Raw genomic sequence first — 5,915 nt, 5'->3', positions numbered from 1 at the left:
TCCCCCCCCCCCCCCCCCCTCTATTGTTGATTTTATAACGTCGGTATCTCATTATTTGAGGAGCTTTCGCATTGCTTTTGAATCAGTTCCATGCATTTGGCATCAACTTAGCGAATTTTGGTAGGTTCCACCTAAAGAAAACTCCGACTTTAAACCTAACCAAATATCAATATCCGCGATATATAATCAACCTCACCCGCTGCTGGCACTCTGCAGTGCCAAACGGGCACTTAAACACTGTTTGCTCTAGAGAGAGTACTGGTAAGTTCGGGGTGAAGACTTAAATGGTTGTATTTGTTACAGTGCAATGGGGTAAAACATGGTGGCAAAGTTGAAATAATTCAGGGAATGCCATCTCTTCATTGTTTTCAAGCATTGGTGGGTAAAAGACCTGTGAATTGTGATGAGAAAAGCATTATTCAATCCAAACAGGCAAAACTTTTCAGTCAGCTACTTGGGCTGCCGGAGCACCACGGCACTATTCGATATGGCATGCCGTGGAGTCACTCAATGGTCAAGGATCTATAATTGTCGCTGTTCGGGAGGGCAAGCCTCTGACACTCGCATCTCTCCTCTCGAAACCTTTAAAAATATAAAGAAATCACGGCACGGGAATCGGAGGATCCCCCTGCGCTTGCACCCCTTAAGTCGTCCTAGCATATCTAATAATTCAAAGTTTCATCTGGGGTCCTCGCATGATTTCAAAATCTTGGCCATCAACATTGACCAAATTATCTCCCATTCTCAAAAAAGACACGAAAAAAAGAAGCTTTAATCACGTGTTAGAAAACTTTAGTGATGAAGTCGTCAATTTTTTCGGCTTTCTGGTTGTTCTGGGCTTGTGGAGTGATGGTCTGGGCTGGTTCTAGCTTGGTCTGGAAAATTATAAGGACTAGCTTGGTCTGACTCTGGCTTTATATGGTTGTGAAAAAAATAATATATGCATATTCTAATATTAACATAATTACACATGCATATATACAAAACATCTATAATTTTTGCATTGTATATATGTTATTATTATTTTTAAATTAACAAATAAATAATATTTGGATAATGAATAATGAATATCTAATTTTTTTATTTGATTGGCGATGAATATATTAGAAATTTTGAAGAAGAACGTTGAAATGGCAGAAAATAACCTGGCTAGAGATGGCATAACAAAAAAGAAAATTACAACGCGATCCTTCTAGTTAATTGAAATTACTCGGTTTTAAAACTATACATTACTTCTTTTTTTTTAATGAAAAACAGAATAATAATAATAAAAGACGTAGGGAAGATGATGAGGTTTGATTAGAGAAGAATGAAAGAGGATGACTGTGAACATGAGATAAGAAACTATGTAACTATTTATGATACTATATGGTCTAGTAAAATAATTTCAATAAACTTCAGGGACTAAGTTTATAATTAACCTATTTAAATTCCTCAGTAAGTCCCCAAACCTCACACGTGTATGCTTGTTAGATTTCTTGGGTTATGCAGGTGGCAACTAGGTGTTATATCTTCACGATCTCCCTTCTGGCCCTGTCTTCGTTTCTTTTGTTAACTGAGAGAGAGCTGTGTAGCAGTCGTTGAAATGTTTTCCTTGGCCTTTTTCGCTACACTTGAAAATTGGTAACGTGTTTCCTTTATCTGCATGTTAGGGTGTAGGATTGAAATTAGATGATGCTCTTGCATTCTGGAAAGCAGAGTTCTCCCAAAAGGTTAGTAGCTCTGTATAATCTACACGATTGTGGTGTTAATTTAACTACCAAATTCTTTATAGATGTTGCTGTTTGTATATTTCACTGTGCATGTTAGGAAATTGCGTTTTATGATGAATTAGCAGAAGGAGGGCAGATGCCCAGTAATCTATCTCCATAACTAGCATTTTACATGAACATGCAATTTCAAGGTGCCATATGAAAAATATGATCTCTGGGTGCATGGAAGTCAAATGCTAATCAATAATGTTCCTCATCTTTATATCTTTTTCCCCTTTCTGTAGGTCGGAGCTGAGAGGTTTGACAAAGAATATGCATAAAGCATTCGCCACAATTACGGGAGAATGAAAGAGAACAGTAAGATGTCTAGCCCATCACCATCATCTAGATGCGTCGTCATTGTCATGCTAGACTGGCTAGATTGAGACCATGCATCAGAATACAAAGAAGAAGAATTATGAAACGATTGTGATTTGGAAATTTAGTAGCTTAAGAATTTCAATTTCGTGATTGATATAATTCTTGGTGAATTGACTTTTTGTCTCTTTAGTTCTTTTGGAACTTGGCCTTTATTCCTCTGCATGCACTCTTTTTATGTTCATTTGTTGGTGCATCATGACCGTCTAAAAAAGTGCAATCTTTTGTTTATGCAGGATTCCACTCCTCATTCTTGTCAAGAAATAATCTCATCAACTCCTGGTGTCGGAGATCATCATGGTTGTCCCTATCGACATTTTAGGTCATTTTCCTTACTATTGTGGTGTTTATGATGACATGAAACTGGGATTGTGTGTGTGTGTGTGTATCCTGATTAACTCCTCTTGGGCTGGAATGGCTGATTCAATGGAATTTAGTATTTTTGTTCCATCTGATTAACTTTGCCATCAAACTAGAAAATAACTAAAATTTGGTATTTCATCAAACACTTTATCTGCAATTTTAATTTCGGTATACATTTTTTTTTAATGATTGAAAGATTTTGGACATGAATTTGGGTTGGGGGTGGGGGGGATCAAACTAGAAAATAACTAAAATTTGGTATTTCATCAAACACTTTATCTGCAATTTTAATTTCGGTATACATATTTTTTTATGATTGAAAGAATTTGGACATGAATTTGGGGGGGATTATCAAGCAAGAATTTAAAATTCAAAGAAATGCCAGAGTACAAAACAATCACTTAATACCAGTCCATCTACGTTGCAAAACACCGTGATATATATACATGTCCTTCACAAGTCTGGGCATGAACTAATGGGAGGACATGGTTGTGTTTCATGTCATTTGCAAGACGACTCTGGACAGAGATATCAAGCGGCGTGCAACTGGCGACTCTTGATCTTCACTTGGAATTTTGAACCTGATGGAGGAACTTATGTGGGGTTTTACACCTAAGAGTAGTTCTTGAGCTCAAAACCACAATGATCAAATATACTCAGCCCGATGAAAGATTTTGAGCTGAATACCAAGACATTAAAAAATGAAGGATCGTCTCATAGAGCCAAACTGGCAAATAAGCATCAAGTGATCTTTTCATAACCATGAATAAATTCAAACTGTGGGTCTGGACCTTGTACTCTGACACCGTTACTTTAAGCTTATCGTATTACAAAAACACATTCAGGGATTCACAAAATGATGAGTTTAACTTTTATGGTAGCCATTAATCAAAGGAAGGGAAAAAAGTAGTCTTCTTAACAAATAATCATTTAAGAAGGGAACGAATTGGACAAAAGAGAAGAAGATATAGACGTTCCCTGTAGCAACAACCGCTGCTTGTTTTTGCTGCACAAGTGGAAGGAAGGAAGTAATGTTTGACATGATATTGGTACGTTTCAACTCCATCTCTGCGACACACGAACCTCCTTTCCCCATACTGGTTTTTCCAAATAAGATTGGTTTACTGAATCTGTTATCATGAGATTCTGTGGCCCTATCAACATCATTTGCTTCCAGTGCTTTGATTTTCTTTGTTAATGATGTTTTAAAATCTAAAGTGCTTAGTAACAGTATTTTTAGCTGTTAGATTATGAGTTAATTAAATATTCTAGATGGATAGTCTATTCTTTTTTTCTTTTTAGATTAATACGGTTGTTCGGACCAATTTGCATGTATCTCGATTAATCTCACGGATTCTAAAATTAATAATCATATAAGCCTCCAGTGGTCCTGAAGTTTGTGAAACTCAAATTAGTGATTTTTATGAAGCAAACCCAAAACCTGACCAGTTGAATTACACCAATAGAGTTAACTCGAATATAGTCTATTCTTTATTGTTTATAAAACTTGTAGCTAGTTGTAGAAAGCTTATAAGCTTAAGCTTATAACGTGCAAAAACAATCGTTTTTTGCTAGTTTAATATATTATATGTCCAATCAATTGGTTGCACGTGATATTATTATATTTATGTAAATACATATTTATTATTAATAAAGATTTAATTTATCTTTAATATTCATATAATATTAGATTAATGAATCTAATATTTGATTAATAAATCTAATATTTGATTTATGAATCTAGAGTAAAGATGAAATCCATGAGACAAAAATACTTTGTAAAGAAAATTATAAAGTTGTTAAATTATAAGATTCTTATTGTATTAAAACATTATTTCAAAAATGTTTTTGGTTGATGCTCTTTTAAATACTATATATTTATTAGAGTCGTAGGGACTAGTGCATATTATATTCTTTCCTTTATAAAATAAAGCAGTTGTTCTTATAAGTTGAGGTATAAGAGATACATAAAACTAATATGTAGGTACTTGTCATAAGACATGTACACTAAATCGACCTGGATGAAAACTTCATATGGAGATATCACCCATATTTATAAAAAAGCTCATGTGATGATTGTATAAGTGATTGTTAGATTTGATATTATGCTTCAGTTTGTCCCCTCTATACATACCAGTGATGCTAAATTCCATGAGAAATCATTTAATATATCTAATTTTGTGAAAAATAATTGGTGAAACCCATTTTATCAAACTATATAATAGTGATCTTGAATTTTATAGAAATGAGTTTTTCCATTTTGGATCTAGATTTAGATAAAACTTGTGTGAGATTTTAGCATCAAGAAGAGATAATCATACTAAACCACAAAACCAGTGTGAGAAATTGATTATAGTCACTAATTTTTTTGTATTATATGGGTTAAGGAGGAGAGAAAATTGATTTTTTAGAAAAAATATTTTTATTTAATTAATGAAAGAGAAGTGATGTCATATTATTAAATCATAGCCCATAATGTATGGTATAACCGACACCTGAGCTATGAAAGGAACTTGATTTGTTGTTAACATAAGTTATAATCATGAATGTTTGACGAGATTTACAAGTATTAGCATTAATTGAATAGGATGACTAATGTAATCATGTTAACAATCTATAATCTGATTGGAACCTCCTTTGTGTGTGGTTTCCAATTGAATAATAAGAGTTTATACTATACTTGTTTGATATACCATTAGTGGAACCTTTAACCTTGATATTTGTTTTTATCATTGTTTAATCCTTACATTAATATTTCATCTCAAAGTTCTCATCTTTTTCTTCTTCTTTTTTTTTTTTATTACTACTACTACTACTACTACTTATTATTATTATTATTATTATTATTATTGCTACTAATATTATTGTTGTTATTGTTATTACTGTTGTTGTTATTTATAATTTGTACAATTAACCTCCCTATGGTTCGACTCCGGTCTTGCCGAGTTATTTATTACTTCAACACTCCTGCATTTGGGAGAAGACATCAATATTTTAGTCGTGTCACATATCCATGCCTAATTGGGCATAGCATGTAGCCGAACTCAATGTTGATGGATTAGAAAGGTAGCCAGACTCATGTTTAATTGGACTTGGCTGCGTGCCAAGCTTAAGGGCGATGGGTTTGGCAATTTGCTAGACCCATGTTTAATGGGGCTTGGCGCACAACTAAGTTCAAGGGCGCTGGATATAGCAACTCACTAGGCCCATAACTACTTAGGGTCGACACGGTGCCAAGTCCAAGGGTGATGGGTCTGGTAACTTATTAGATTTATGTCCGCTTGGATTCGACACATAGCTAATCTCAAAGGAGTTGGGTCTGGCAACTCGCCCGACTCACGCTTTAGTGAGCTTGACATGTAATCAAGCCTAAAGACGTTGAGAATGGAAGCTTGCTATACCTATGTTCACTTGAGCTCGGTT

At 34.4% G+C, this 5,915-nt stretch overlaps 1 long non-coding RNA gene across 1 annotated transcript; it reads left to right on the top strand.

Annotated features, from left to right (window-relative positions):
- The first annotated feature begins 1,250 nt into the window (after positions 1 to 1,250).
- LOC105137730 (uncharacterized) lies at positions 1,251 to 2,635 on the top strand. Its single transcript, XR_844638.1, has 3 exons — positions 1,251 to 1,712; positions 1,997 to 2,069; positions 2,366 to 2,635. It is a non-coding gene; the product is annotated as an uncharacterized LOC105137730 (long non-coding RNA).
- The last annotated feature ends 3,280 nt before the right edge of the window (positions 2,636 to 5,915 follow it).

Source organism: Populus euphratica, unplaced genomic scaffold, assembly GCF_000495115.2.
Source record: "Populus euphratica unplaced genomic scaffold, PopEup_1.0 scaffold163.1, whole genome shotgun sequence".
Lineage (NCBI taxonomy): Eukaryota > Viridiplantae > Streptophyta > Magnoliopsida > Malpighiales > Salicaceae > Populus > Populus euphratica.
Note: the sequence above shows the minus strand (reverse complement) of the source record. Positions and strands in the feature narration are given on the sequence as shown.